Here is a 15,772-nt window from a genome sequence, read left to right as displayed (position 1 = left end):
ACTTCTTGAGTTTTTAATGCTCCAGCCACGAACTTTGAGCTGGCAGCCCAGGGGTGAGGAGGAGGATGAACAGGGAGATGAAGGGCAGGAGGTGCAAGGGACCCTTTGCTGAAAGCAAGACCACTGCTCCCTGCTAGCTCCATTAGCACAGCTTTCAGCCTAAACTAAGGTAAGTGCCAGAGCCAGGCTGAAGCCCCAGAGCTAAGCTGATTTACACCAGGTAAAATCCAGCTGTGGATGCCCGTGTACCTGCCCACAAAATTCACATCAGCCCCTCACAACTCACTGGGCTTCGAGCTGTGCTGCAGCACTCCCTTTTCCATTGTACGGCTGTCATCTGTTGCTTAAATCTCCACCACGTTTGAATGGACTGGGACAACATTTTTCAGGTCAGGTACTTGCCTTGGGCTACGCGTACACCACCACGTATAGATGTGTGTGGATGTATGGCTGGGGGAAGGGGTGAGACTTCATATGAAGCAGCTCAGCTGTTGCTGCAGTCAGTGATGGTCAGAAATCTGAGGGTATGCATGAGGAGATGGAATAATCCACGCTCTCCCTCTCTCCTATGAGGGAACTAATTGTGGAGCCGAATTTTGCTCTCCCCCCAGCACAACCTGCTGCATGTCTCCATCAACAGCACCATCAGCACCTCTCCACCGCTACAGGAACGCTTCATTGCTGCTCAACAAGAGGAAATTACTGTCATTTAAACAGAAACGGATGGGGGATGGAATGGAAAGGGGGGGGGTGTGAGAGAGAGAGAGGCTGATATAATGAAAAATGTGAAAACTTCTCAATAGCAAGAAATCCTTTAAAAATCATTACATATAATTGCTTAAAAAAAAATCATCATCATTATAATTGAGGGAATCAAAGCATCTCTCTTCCACAGAATCAATCGTTGACCCAAGGCACACGCTCACCTAACAAGCTGGTCTTTTTGCAGGCGGGGAAGAGGAAAGCAATTACTTCCACAGCCAGCTCGCCCATCACGGGAGGATCCCCACCGGGAGCCGGATCGTGTTCACAGCTCGTTGGGAAAGGGTCCAACTCGCCGTGCAATTATGCCTGAAAGGGTGGAGGTGTTCTGCTAACGATGTTCTCATGCCAGAGACCTTGTATCTTTCACTGAGGGACATATGGCAAGGATGAGAATCCAAGTGCCTCCGATATAGATTTAATTGACTCCATAAAGTTTAAACAAGGATTTAAATCCTTTCCAGGCCATCGCTACTCCCCTTCTCATTTTCCTTTCATGCAGTCTCCAGGACATGCAGCAGCACCCAACAATAAGCTTACATCACATTAAATTGCAGCCCAAACAAACAAAAAAATCATTTGTTCCTATTCATTTGTGTCTGCTGGCACAAAGAGCCACCCTGCCATCCCCGTGCACAGTCACACACACAGAATGGAGCAGGCTTCAGACACGGATATTGAAAAGAGATAAGACAAAATGCATAAAGAATTAGAAAAAGCAGCTGATAGCTTTTGATGTGACTGGACTGGAAATTGTAATCTCAGCCTCTTGAGATGCCCTGGGTGCAGCAGGCACCCACCTGTGTGTTCCTAAAGTCGGGAAGCAACAGGAGCCATCGCTCCTGGGGGGCAGTGAGAGCTGGACCAGACACGGGGATGCAGCTGAAAGTAAACACAAGTGAAAGCCGACCCCTTTCCACTCTGGACCAGGTGGTTCTTATCTCCGTGTCCATCACGGGGATGGAAGAGGTGGGAACATTTATCCTCCCCCTGCTGCACCAAGGGCTGGGTCCCTCCTGGCACCTCTCCTGGCAGCACCATGCACACCCTGCTGCGCACAGGGCAGTACCGCAGGGTGCCAACGTCGTGAATCACACTCATTGTGGAGTCTCCTTGTCTTCATTTCAGGAGCCGCGGTGGCACACAAAAGCAGCCATAAAAGATACCAAGTGCAAGCGGAGATTACGTTAGGAAAAAAAAAAAAAACTGGCATTCAAAATAACCAACGATAAACACCCCGAAAGCAGGAGACAAACAGCAAACGGGGAAAACACGTTCATGCAAACTGAAGTAAAGACTCCCCGTGGACTGCAGAAGGCAACGAAAGAAATAAAAGGCTGCCTTTGAACCTTGTTTTCTCTTTTTAAGCTGCTGCTGATCTTTTTCCCCTCGAGTTTCAAACCAATACTCAGCAACACACACACGCAAGACACTAAGTTGAGCATTCAGGACAGATAACCAACAGGTGAGCTAAGAAGGGTGGTCACGTGCCATGTTGCTTATAAAAAGCATATAAGATTATAGCTTAAACATATAAGATTACAGCTTATAAAAAAGGTTTCCCGGTTCTAAACAGGGGCTGGAGCAAACGCCAGGTCAGGGAAGAGGCCCCCGCATCCCACCTCTGGAAAACGTAGGCACTGAAGGACAAACTCGTTTCCCTCAGAGCTCCTTTCCAGTGTCTTTTCAGTGACAGAAATATGAGTCTCAGCCTGGAAAACGATGGACTCACCGGGAATTGTTGTGACTCATTAGTCTCACAGTGCTCTCCTGTAAGGAAATGCACCCAGGCAATACAAGAGGAAAGAAGACAGGCAGGCGCTGAAATGCTCACCTAAGGACGCTTCTGAGGAAGTGACAGGATTTCTACATGGCAGAGAGCAGAACTGAGTTTATCCTTTTCTCTGTTTCTGATGGAAAACCATTTTGCTTAAAGCCTCTGTACCTCCCCAGGCCCTCAATCAAACATCACAAGGTGGGACCCCAGACCACACCAGGTGCTCAGATGAAGACTAAAAAGGTCAGCTGTGACCCCTGGTACCTCTGCAGTCAACCAAAAGGCAGAAAAACAAAGAAGAGGTTTAAAATAATTAGTGGTTCTCCTTTGATGTAACAAAGGGACAGGAGAAGAGTGTCTGTGTGTGTGCTCTGCCTCTGGGGAAGCTCAGCAGCCTCAGCTGGAGGTTCAGCCCTGGGGTTCGCCACCCCACCCTGCCCTGCCTTCCCGTCCCACAGCACTGGCTGCACCACTCGAGCATCTCCCTGCACACAAGCTCTGCCCAGCACTCCTCCTCGGTGACAACACGTGCAGGTCTGTGCTCCATTTCCATCAGAAATCCTAATTATTAACCGCGTCAGGCCTAAGTTCCGCAAATCTAAAGGAAGGTGCCTCGCATTCTTCATCCTCCCTTCCCGTGTCAGAAATATAAAGTGAGGAATGGAGGCAACCCCGGCACATTTTTCAGACCCTTCAAAACCTGCCCGGGAAGCTCATCCATCATTCACTCGAAGCGACCAAAGCAGAAGTGTCGGAAGCGAAGCAGCGCAGGGCAGCCCTGCCTCCTCCTCCCCAAAGCACCGCGCTTCCAACAGCCTCCCTGTTAAATCCCCGCTGCTCCACGTGCAGGGTTAACCAAGTGGCCTGCCTCCACCACCTGCCCATCTGGGAACCTGATAGAAGAAAACCTCTTCTCTAGGCAGGGGCGTCCTATTCCAGCTGCCTAATTTCTCCCCACAAGAAAGCCATAAGAGGGTGCACAGCGCTAACTGATGTGAGAGACTGGAGACACCAAGCAAGGGCAGCAGCTCCGTTCCCCATTGAATAAATCTGAGGGACTCTGAGCATAACATCCCACAAACCAAGGGAATGTGGCCCTGCTCCACTCCTCTGGATGCAGAGGAGGATAACTGCAGCAAGGCTGCCCTGGAAAAGGGCAAAAAGAGGGCAAAAATAAGCAGAGACACATTCATTGAAATCATTGAAACACATGAGTGGCACATCCTGATGCTCCCTTCTGATATAGATATAAAAATACACATTTCTTCAAGCAAGATGCAAAAACAAAAAAAATCAGAGCCCAGGTAAGAGGAGATCCCTCACTCAGCACCATCCCACACGGTGCAGCTCAGCCAGCTACCCTCTGCTCCGATGTGCATCCAAAGGAAGGCACCGCTTCAGGAGAAGTGAAGCAAAGACCACGCTCTTTGTTGCCAACACATTTTGCACATTCTCATTTTAAACACACGCACACAAAAAGCTTCGAGAGGAGCTGCAGCACTGAAGGAGCCTCCCCCCAGTAACTCCATTATCCCCAAAGTCATTTTGCAATAGAAGATTTTTAGTCATTACTGCTTTCTTTTTGGAAGGATCGAATTCTCAACTAAATGTTATTTTTATGGAAAAAATAATTGCATCATTATTATTTCCACTTAAATACATTCTTGCAGAGCTTCAGGGCAGCTCCAGTTTCCTTCTCTCCTATCCTCATCTTCCAGGGACAGGGTAACCTTGTAGGCAGGACCTGCGTTATTGTGCTGCGTGCTGAGGCAGAGCATCATTTTCTTCCTCATTTTGTTTTGCTTTTCATCAGAATGTTCTGCGGAAAAAAAAACATTTTATTTTAATTGCTTCTGCTAGGTCACAGACAGAGGCAGCTTCTCTGTGCACTGATAAGGAACAATCAGAAACCTGGGAGGGACGCTCTGTGACAAAATCAAAGTCCTGAATGTTTGACATTTTCCAGATTCACTGAAAAAAAAAAAAAAAAAAAAAAGGAAATGGGCCACAAACGTACGTCTTTTGGCTAATATATGACGAACTGTGCAATAGCAAGAATCCGGAGTAATGTTTTGCTTCCTTTGAAAAACCATTTCTCCTAGACAAGGAATTTTGATGAAAACATTTTTAGCAGACAAATGGCCTTTCTGCGAGCTACGAGCCATGCAGCACATTAAAGGGGGCTGACTCCTGGCTTTCTCACTGGGGCTTTCTACAATTTTCTTTCGCTTTCATTTCAAATAAAGGTCAACACGTATAGAGAAATATTGGAGCTGCTCTCTGCATGTGGGAAAACGGAAAAGAAAAAAAAAGCCTTACAGCTGTCACGGCTCTGGCAGAACAATCGATGAATTAAACGCTGTCTGTGTCTGACAAGCGCCTCCTGGTCCCGCTCCGCACTCTGGGCTCCTGTGGGATGCCCACAAAGTTTGCTGCAAGAAATAACAACCCTGCCCTGACAAGGCAAACCCTCCACTCCTGATATCTCTGGCAGAGCCATAGCCAGCAGCAGGGAGTCCCCTGCTGCCAACAAACACCCCACACTTGCCACCGGGATGTCCCACTCTGGGTATGTCCCAGCCCCGCGGTGCTGGAACCAAAATGTGGGCAGCACTGGCCCCCAAACCACATTTCCCCGCTGCCAGAGAAGGGCACAGACAACCCCACATCCCTGTAGGAACTGGGAAATCTCAGCCAGCTCAACGCCCTCCTCAGCCTGCGCCTGCCAGGGAGCACCTTGTAGGAAGATGCCGCCGAGAGGCACGAGGAGGATTTGCGTTTTGGGTGACAAGCAGACAGATTTGATTCAGCCTCAGGCAGCTACAAGCTCAAATATCCCTGAATGAAGACATCAGCAGCCTCATGGAGCCGGATGAGCTGTCGCCAGGTGGATCGTTACCCGCACCTCCTTAACGAGCGGAGAAGCAAAGGCTCGAGGTGGCAGAGTACGGAGGACCGAGCCGTGCCTCTGTTCTGTGAGCTCAGCTTTAGACAAAATCCAATAATTAATTTCCACCCTGCAAACAAAGCTCCTTGCCATTCCATCCCACTAAGCTCAATACCACTTTCCATTTCATTTCCTCTGTGCCCAGGATGTCCCTCGCTTGCTTCGCCCCGCAGTTAATTACTGTCACACAGCCCCCAGTCCTGCAGGGCTGATTTTTTTTTTTTCCAGCCACAATTCACAGCAAGTGCAGTGCAGCCAGCTCCCCCAGGTCCCATTCTCACCCCTCAGACATTGATGTGTGTGTCAAAACCCTCTGAGGACGTCTCCAAGCACGGAGCAAGGACATTTACCCGGAAAACCCCCGGAGAAGCCACAGCTCCCCCATCCCTATCCTCCCCAGCCACGAATTCCCCAGCAGACAAAGCACGGGCTGGGAACACGCTGCATGCTTCTGGCAAGGGCTAGGCGAGGACACCGCTGCCTGCCTATTGTCAGCAGAAGCACGCTCAGGTCACGATGAATTTTCCTCCTTTTGGCACCCGTGTTGATGAGTGCTGCAGCTGCATGTGCAGCACCACCAGTGCCCGGCTCCACTGCCAAGCCCGAGTCAGACGCAGTGGTTGTGGCTGTAGCCCCCAGGGGAAGAGCACTGACAGGGGCACAGCCTCACTGCTACAGGGACTTTCCATCCCCTCCAGCCCAGCCATGTTCCCGTTCCCCAGGTCTCTGAGAAGAGACAACTTCGGTCCTGCAGCAGCCCCAGGATTTGATGCCCTGGCACAAGGGGACAACTCGCTCCCGGCACGGCCTCAGCTGGCGCCCCTGGCCACAGCTCTGCAGCCACGCGTGTGCCAGCTGCTGCCTGGCAGCACAGCACAGCCCCTGCAAACCCTTCTGCTGGAGGTCTCAGTTGCTACAGGCGCGCTCAGGAGCTCTGAGGTGGAGGACAATTCATCAGGCGGATGGGTTAATTCAGCCACGGAGAGATGCAGACCTGCAGGGCACGGATGGGCAGCGAATACATTGCCCAACGGGGGCAAACTCCTCACCTTTTCCGTGCGAGGCAGCCTCCAAGACATAGCCGTGCTGCCTCTGGATACGAAAATCAAACCAACCAGATGGCTACGCTGTCAAATTTGCCACCAGAGGGAGTTACAGCAATAGAACAAAACACACTTAATTGACAACACGAAAATGAAGCAAAGAGCTGAAGATCCTGAATTCAAGAAAAGCACCTTTTTTCCTCCACACCAGTCCTTCCAAGCCCGTGGGCAGCAGCAGGATGAACGTCCTGGCCCAGCAGCTGCACAGATCTGCAGGGACCAGAGACCCACATGGCCAGGAGGTGGTACACGCTGCCACAGCAGTCCTGTGCAGGACCAGAGCACCACGAACCAGCTGGGCTGCAAGCAAAACCCCACAGGGGCAAGCCTCGGTAACCTGGTGCCAGCATCATGTTAAATTTGAGGAGCTTCTCTCTAGGGATCCTTTTAGTAAGAGAGCTCACCACGTGCCCAAACACCACGTGGATGCCTCCAGGAAGGCGCTGAGTTCTCCTGTTTTGGTGCCACGCAGTTCTGCCCGAGTGCTTCATCCTCATCCGGAGTCCCCCGTTCCTCCTCGGACTCCTGCACTGCTGTCCCAGAGGGATTCCTTCAACCGTGCCCAGCACAGCAGAAATCTGATCACAGGGGCCTTGGGATACTGCTGCGATACGGCTCATAAATAATAATTAGTGGAGGAAGCACAGGGCAGAACAGCAGGAATGGGGTTTTCCCATCACCAACTCCATGAAACTGTGCTCAGCAGTCACATATAAGGCTGCTCTGCAACATCAGACTAAGACCTACCCCAGGAGAAATGCTGGTTTGGGGTATAAAGACAGGGTCAGCTACCGTCCTCATCAGATACAGCTGGAAAAAGCTGGGCTGGGCGTGAAGGGAAGGTGGCCTGCGGGAGTATTCTGGGTCTTAGAAGGTGAAATGCTTGGGAAAAAAAACAAACAAACACACACAGAGATGACATTTTGGTTGCTTATTTCCATTTCTAAGGGAAACCAAATGTATTGTACTAACAATTGCAGAAGCACATTATTCACGTATTTATTTCAGGTTGAATAATGACAAGGGCACGGATGCAGGGCTGTAAGCAGACCCCAGATAATTCTCCTTGTGGAACACCAGCACCACCAGACAACCAACCCAGCTGCAGCCCTGCTCGAGACAGGGTGGCCACAAACACCCCAGCAACCGCAGAGCCACGTTCATTCATTGCCAACGTCCTCACAAAGCAAAGCTCAGCTCTCAGAGCCACCCGGCGATCTCCAGCGGAGCTGCCGACTCACGTCAGGCTGTTGGGGTTTGATGCGTCGGCAGGACACTTCTCCCAGGTCAAGAGGCAGTCGCTCATCGAAATAATTGAGTGCCTCTGCGACTGCCAGGGTCAGACACTTGCTGGAGAAGGGGCACAGGCAGGGTCAGGTCCCCTCTGCGCCTGGCCTGGAGCTGGAGCAATGGTGCCAGCAGTCGGGACACCCCAAGCCAGCCTGCGTGCCCCCACAAACGGCCTCTGCCCCGCGAGCAGCACCATCTCCTGGCTCAGCTCAAGTCCTAACACACTGTGAAAGCTCCCTCCCAAGTCCAGCTCGCGCTGGAGTCAACAACCCTAAACACCCGCCACATGGAAATTCTCTTCTCAAGCCCCAGGTAATAATTCCAGCATTTCCAAAATAAAATATCAGACTAATGACATAAATCACAGGGAGGAAAACTGAATCCCAAGGATTCCAGTTCTGTGCCCCAGCAATAAAACCTTTATCTTCCAAGCTTGGTTTTCACCTGACAATGTCCTGAGCCAAACAGAACCCAACTGCTTCTTGCGTAGCTCCCAAGAAGGAGGGCACACGGGTGTCTGGCCACCAACCTGCCTGCTGACATCCATTCTGCACAGAAAACACAAAGCAGGGAGCAGGGAGATGCAGGATAGCAGGGAAGGAAGCACGGTGAAGCACATCATGTGTGTGGTGGAACTGAACCAAACCTTTGCCCAGCACGGAGACATTCTGCAATTATTTAGCACAACAAACCAAAGCACACAACATACCCTCTGGGTAAAATCCAGAAGAAACGCGCTCATCTCCAAATGTCATCAGCTGGAAGAATATTTGCATCCCTACCCTGTATCTTTATCAGCAAAAGGACCTTAAATCAAATTAAAAAGACCTCTTGCCCTACTGTAGCAGTGCAGGGAATTAAAAGGAACCCCATGTGCTGTGCGCGCCCTCAGATGTTCTTTGATGTGCTCATTAGCAGCAGCAGCTCCGAGTTCAGAAAGCTTTCCCAGAGAGAAAACGACTCCGCGGGACTGCCAAGAGCAGGGTTTGTTTTCTTTGGGACCTGCTGCACTCGGGGACAGGCTCTGGTGGTGCACGAGCCTCAGCAGCGTCCAACTGCCTCTCCAGCTCCAGCAGCAGGCAGCAGCAGGCCCCTTTCCAGGAAAATCAGAGGCGCAGGCACGCTGCAGCAGATTAGCAGCAGGACGAGGAATCAAGCTCGCATCCCCTGACTCATCTTCCACATCCTTCACCAGAACCTGAGCTCCTCGCTGTGCTTTTTTGGAGGCCTGGGCTCCAACAGCAGCTGCTGGGAAGGAACAAGTGTATGTCACTGCCACTGTGAGAGCTGCAGGGCTCAGCAGCCCTCGCTAGCAAGAGGTGGAACATCTCCATGGGCTTCCCTCCACGGAGGGGACGGAGACACCCCTGCCTCATCCTTCGGCCCACCTAGGGCTGAGCTCTCCAGCTGCTCGTCCCCCTGGCACTGCAGGACCCCAGCTCTTCGCTGCTGGAGCAAACGTCTGGATTCAGACGAGCCAACCCCACTCATGGTGTCAACAAAACCTGATTTCTTGCACTGCTGGTGCACCACGGGGACACAGCATCTCCCTTGGTGACCCACCTGAGGCAGCAGCCCGTGGCCACGCTGGCCACGCATTAGCCAGCCACGTTGCTGGCTCCATACAGAACCCCCCTGGGCAGCAGTCACCCAGCCTGACCCGCACCAGTCCCATACACCTGCCACCTCTTCCCCTGTATTTCTGGCACCTCCTCATTCCCGACACCTTAACGCTTTCCTCCTCCTACCAGCAAACACCACAAAGACATTTAAAACCCTCCCCAAATCTCTGCAGCAGAGGAGCGCTGCAGTATTAACAAGGAAGTGAGAAAACCTCTACCAGCACTGCCTGAAAACCTGCGAGGCACCCCCTGGAAGCTGTTAGCAATCCATTTTCTTGAAGGACCGAGCCCGTCCCCGGGGATTCGCGGAGGAGAGGCTCCCGCACGGGTTGTGCTTCAGAAGTCTCGCGCAGAGAGGGGGCTGCTTGTCGCTCAGCCCCTGGGGACGCATCAAGCTCCTGACATATGGGGATGCAACACATTTAAAGCAATCTGCTGTCTTACGCTCTGCCATCTGAATTACAGCGCTGCCTGCCAGGCTGAGGCTCAGCAAACACCTCTCCTGCACCTTATGGCGCCGCTCCCCGACTCCTCTCGGTAACCAACTTGATTTAGCAGCAGCTCAGGACCCTGCTGCACGTAGTAAGAAACTAATCTCTTACCTGCAGCCCGCGGATAGCCTTCAAAGCCCCTTGACACAAGGCACAGAGATGCCCGACAGCAGTAATTGCCCTTGGTAAATCAAAGGGCCTCAGGACTTTGCCAGGCGCATCGCTTTTAGCAGCCATCTGCATTTCGGATTTGTTGGAAGCCTGGAGTTGTTTCACATGGCTACTCAACCACGCGTCTTCAGGCCATTTTGGGATATTTGCGTTCAAAGTAGCACGGAGTAAAATAAGCTCTGATTAACACTGCAATTTTTGGATGATCCTGGTGTCTTGAGCACGCCAGCTGCTCCCGAAGTGACGGAGAGAAATGGGAATGTGCTTCTGCTGGTGGGGGAGGTGGCACTTCAGTGTAAGCGAGCCTTACATCTACAGAGATGTCCAAGGAGGAATTCAGCTCGTTGCAGATGAACGAGGGCCCAAGGGTCAGCGAACTCAGGTTTTAATCTCTACTTCAACACTGCCATTTAGTATGATTGGAGATAAATAGAAAATGTAAACATGTAGAAGAGAAGCAACGATCCCTTCTGCCTTCTGAAGCTAAACACGGCAGGGCATGGCATGGTATAAAAGGTCAGACCAGACAGTGAGGGAGGCCATCAGGTAGATGGACAAACAGACCGAGCATTTGGTTGCTCTGGATGAAAAGCATCAGGCAGCATCTTTACCCATGGTGAACGCTAAAACAATAAGCACCGTGATGCATTACCTGCCCTGAACAGAGGATCAGAGCTACCAACCCGTGAGTACAGAAAACCTGGCTGCCTTTTCAGGAGAACTTCATTTGCAAAGTATCTGAGGAAGGCTGGCAGCTTCTCCAGAAAACTTTCCCCAAGTGTTGGTTTGCATCTTTCTCAGGTTTTTCCGCTAACCAGATGTGCATCACGTTTGTATTTGTTTCCCAAAACCCTTCTTGCAGACTAACAGTGTTAGTGGAAGCACTTGAAGAAAATATAGCTTAGAAATCTGCAATGCTGGAGTTCTCATTTTAATACCCCAGAGCATCCACACCCCACATCTGAGCTGGCCACAGCACAGAAAATACCACGCCATCCCTAATCACCATTCACAATTTGGATCCACAAACTAAAGAAGCCACATCGAAAATAAGGCTAACTGAAGAGACAGTGCAGCCTTCAGCAGAAGTAGGTGGAAAAAAAAAAAAAAAGAAAAAAAAAGATAAATTACTGGCTAAAAGCTAGCAAAACCCATCTACAACAGACCATTGTGCCCATCAAAGGCAGAGATAAATCAATGAACTGTTGATCCACCACCTTGGTTCTCACAATTACTCCTCACAATACGTTCAGCTTCTTGCTTCAAAGCACCCTCGGAGCTACAGCTCCCGCCCCGAGCTCCCCAGAGATCATCTGCTGCTGGATGGCTCAGCTGGATTATAAACCAGTTTCACCATTATCAAATCATAACAGCGGGTTACTCAGCCCAGCAAGGAAACATCAGGCTCCTTTGTTTGGTTTTGCCACACTTGAAGGGAAAAGGCACTGAAGTGTTCTCAAGAAGCACTCAGCGGAGGGAGGGATACATTAAACTGTAAATAGAAATGGAAATGTGAGAGCAGAGCCCTCAGTCACTGCGGCTCTCACGGAGGTTTAGCAGCCAGCGGCTGGATCAGGCAAACGTTTTGGCAAAGGAGTTGTGCAAAATAGCGGGGGAATGGGGCGCCAGGTGAGCCGCCTTGCTCTTCCCTATCAGAGAGCTTTAGCAGGGGAAGTTCAGAACTAAAACAAGCGATGCTTGCACAAGGAGAAACCAAACCAGCAGCGAGGCAGACTTCCCAACTTGAACTGCACTGCCCGAGGTTCCCAAATTTGCTGGTTGCTGCTGAGTTTCTGCTGGGCCCTTCTAGGAGGCTGGGGAAGTTGCTCAGCTCCTCGGCTTGAATCCTGCCCGTGAGATCGAGGTCCCTGCTAGTGCCAGCGCCTGGCTCACCACCATGCCAGGAGGGGAATTATGTCAAGAGGGGAGAGAAACCTCCCTTCCTTGCTGCCAGGCACTCAGCCTGCAGCTCTCCCTCATCATGGATCTTTCACATCACCCTGACTCACCTGAGACCCCCCAAAACTCGGATATCACTGCTCGGAGTCTTCTCAAGGGGTCTCACGCATCACGGGGACAATCAACACCACAGAACTTAGTCAGCAAACTGCAAAATCCATCTGCCATCTATTGCTTGTGTCAGTTCAGCAAGAGACAGAACTGTACCCCAGCCGTATCCCAGCCCATCCCCTGCTCACTTGGGCTCTGCCCTGACGACCTGCTCCAGCAGCAGGAGTTGAAGCAGCACCAGCCTCACACCCCCTGCTGCAAACCTCTCCCCTCCCGAGAGGCCTGCCCCTGCCTTCCTCTGCACAGCTGCACCAAGGCTTCCCTAAAACCTTCCCTGGCCTCCAAACGACTCCGTGGCATTTGGGGAGATCTGGTTACATGCTCCATGCCCTGCACCCAAACCCAGCGCTTCTCCCTACAAGTCACCAGCTGCCAGACCCCCTCCAGCAGCAGCTGCACGTGAACATCCCCCCCCAGAAGCTCTCGGACCCATCCCACAGCTTGTACAGGACACCAACTGCTCCGCAGCAGCCTGTATGGGAACATGTTGTATCCACGGCCTCCTTACATAGCTTAAAGGATCAGCTGTGTCACCTTCCTGAGTTATAGGATCAGGTCTGGTGCTAAATGTGAATCGAAGTGTGCAGCCCAAGCTCGCTTCCGAGCTTAACCACGTGTTGCCTGGCAGGCCAAAGGATGGGTAACGGGGAGGTACAGTGCAGGGCAGAAATAAAGAGAGGAGAAGCGATGAAATACAGCCCCCCTGGAGCTCAATTACTTCTGACTCATCCTCCCAAACGAGCTCTTTGCCTTCATAAATCAGAGGGAACAGCAACACTCACGCTGCCGGGAGAGGGTAATTATTCTTGCGCAGCGCGAGGGGAAAACACACATGCTAATAGTGCCAGCTCATGAGGCCCTGCTCGTGCTGGCAGCCAGAGAAACCCAAAGAGACAGGCTTTGGGAGGCACTGGGGGCCCGCTGTGGCCATACAGCAGCCTGATGGAGGGACCTGAGCTTCTTGCTCAGCAGGGAATTCGTGTGCCCCCGACTCGGGATGCTCCAAAGTCAGGTGTCTTTATTTTCTAGGGATTTTCCTTCAAAGCAGAGTCTCTAGGAAGTCTTAAGGGCTTTTCTAAGGTGTGTAGATTCAGAAAATACTGCTGGCCCACAAACAGCTCCGAAGAGAGAACATGGTTTTACTCTTGCAGTGTGCTATCAAGCATGCAAGGGCGTTTTGTTCAAGGCTTTCTCCTGCAGTAGCCCGTACTCAGCACCAGGCTAGGGGGGTATTTGGTGGTATTGCAAATCTTATCTTCCTGAGCTCTTTTATCCCGGATTTATTCATTCTCAGATTTAGTTGCTGGTAGATCAAACTCTCACTATCAGCTTTTTTTTTTCATTGTGATCTTTTCCATTAGGAATAGCTCAAAAAAGCCAAGAGCAGACAATTTGAACAATTAAAAGGCAAATCCTTATATTCATACAAATTTGGCCTGGTGAAGAAATTTGCGTCGTGGTTTTTCCTCAGAGAGCAAACACAACTTTCTTTAGGAACATGGCAACTGCAGCACTGCCAGCAGCTAGCCCAGCTGTCAGCCAAGCCTGGGAGGTGTTTTACAGCAGCAGCTCCCAGGAGCTAAATGAATAAAATAATGAGAAAAATGAGATAAATGAGAAAGAAGAAGAGGGAGAGCTAAGGGTGCATTTCTAACAGCCACCAATATTTGAGGTTAGCCAAAATCACAATCACCTGGGCACAGATCCCTCATCTCTTGCCAGAGCCTACGTGCCACGGGGGGAGCCCCCACCCAGATGCACGGTGTTGGGGGCACCAGGAGGCAGGACAGGGTATAGCCCCATCAGTAATTAGTCGGGTGATACGAGGGGATTTTGCATAGTAATCAGGTGGAATTCGGAGGTGAGAGATGGAGAAGCAAACAGAACAGCATGCACTGGGAGCTGCCTGGTAACACAGAAGCACAGCAGCAACCTCAGGGATAATTCATGAAACGCAGCCAATTCGATCAGGAATAAAAGAAACTTCAAAAAGGCCTGACGTGGTCTGCAGCCCTGCTGCTGGCAAGCACCCAGATCCCCCAAATGCTTCATTTTGACAAGGTAACATTTGCCCTGACTGAGGGGAAAGATCCCATCTGGATGCAAGCACTAAGATCATCTCCAAGCTATCTGCCCAGTTAGAAAACTAAATTAATTTTAATAGTGTTCTCCCGTCCAGAGCTCCCTTTAACCTTTTGCTTTTTATTAACAGAGATAAAACCCAGACACACTTCCAAGAGCAGAATCTCATCAACTTTGCCTCTTTGGTGCCAGCGCTGCCCTGACGCAGGTGGTGATGAGAAGCAAAGGCAGCAGAGCCCCAAATCTCCCAGTGCTGCTCTGAAGAGCTCTCGACCAGGTTAAGGAGAGCAGAGCTCAGTGAGACACCCGGCTCCTCCCAGGACCTGGGTGCTGCTCAGGGCTGCGGTGCCCCCAGCCTCGAACCAAGCCAAGGGAACGGGGAGCAGTGCCAGAGGACTGGCTGAGCAGCAGCCATCCCAGTCTCACTGCCAGGGGAGCGGTGTGAATTACCATCCTAGCGTGGTGCAGAGAAATAAAATCAATTTATCTCCATTTGCACTCTCACCCTCCTCTCTCTCAGCAGCGCCGCGTTCTCCCTGGCCCCCTCTGTGCCAATCCACCAGCCAATTAACCTTTCATTAGAGGCTTCCCAGACGTTTGCCAAAAGGCCGTGACACCCGTGATTAGCACTCCATTCCACATGCATCGCAACAACTGCACGCCCTGGCCCACGCTGCCCCCAGCAGCCCAGCTTTCAGCCTTCCCCTTCATCCCGTGCCCCTCGGAGGTGTGCCTCCAGAAGTCGCTCCCTTCACCACCTTTCTTACGACTTTTCAAAACCTCTGCAGTATTATTTCTCAGCCTGAGTCCCAGTCTTCAATAAAACTCTTGCTGTAGAAATTATCCAGCACTTCTGCTTTTAATCCTGCTCCGAGCTTCCTTCCAGCTCTCCTGGTTCGTTCCTGCGCCAGGAGACAGAAGCAGCAGGTGGTTAACCCTGGGCTTACCCAGCTGCACCATGTTGCCTTCCCACTGCCTTGGCTAATAACTCCTAATGTGCAATTTGGTTTTGCTCACTGCTGAGCACCGAGCTAGCACTTCCACAGAGCTCTGCATTATAACCAGGACCTCGAGCCCCGTGAGTACACCGCAGGCATCTCGCAGCTCCTCACCTCGTGTACAGGCAGAATTGTTTCTGTGTGCCTTGCTTCACATTTTCCTACCCTGAAATTCATCCGTTGTTTTATCATCCCGCCGCCCCATTTCAGAACATCATCCTGCACATCTTCGCACTTCACCCTCGTCTTCACCACCCTAAACAGTTTGCTGTTCTGCCAGAACTCATTTCTCTTCCATTTGTTCCTTTGTCAAGCCTCTGCTGCATCTCTGAAGCAGCGCAGGTCTCAGCACAGACCCCGCAGTACTCTGCCGGTGACTTTCTTCTGAAAGAAAAGACGATTTACTTCCACGCTCCTTTCTTCTTCTTTTAACCTATTATTTTTATTCATGTACGGATC

General features: G+C 51.2%; 1 protein-coding gene and 1 long non-coding RNA gene across 7 annotated transcripts in view; one reads left to right on the top strand and one right to left on the bottom strand.

Annotated features, from left to right (window-relative positions):
- The window catches only part of GRIP2 (glutamate receptor interacting protein 2), a 246,488-nt gene that overhangs the window by 184,819 nt on the left and 45,897 nt on the right, over window positions 1-15,772 (bottom strand). Inside the window, exon 1 of one of the 6 annotated variants that reach the window (XM_068694246.1) lies at window positions 10,104-10,269. The exons of the other annotated variants lie outside the window; for them this stretch is intronic. The gene's annotated coding sequence lies outside the window, so the exon portion shown is untranslated. Of the gene's footprint in view, window positions 1-10,103; window positions 10,270-15,772 lie in introns of those variants that run through there. 6 annotated transcript variants of the gene reach the window in all.
- Window positions 12,337-14,807, top strand: LOC137862317 (uncharacterized). The gene is made up of 2 exons (XR_011100179.1): window positions 12,337-13,029; window positions 14,446-14,807. It is a non-coding gene; the product is annotated as an uncharacterized lncRNA (long non-coding RNA).

Source organism: Anas acuta, chromosome 11 (assembly GCF_963932015.1).
Source record: "Anas acuta chromosome 11, bAnaAcu1.1, whole genome shotgun sequence".
NCBI lineage: Eukaryota > Metazoa > Chordata > Aves > Anseriformes > Anatidae > Anas > Anas acuta.
The sequence above is the reverse complement of the archived record's forward strand: the minus strand, read 5'-3'. Positions and strand labels throughout refer to the sequence as shown.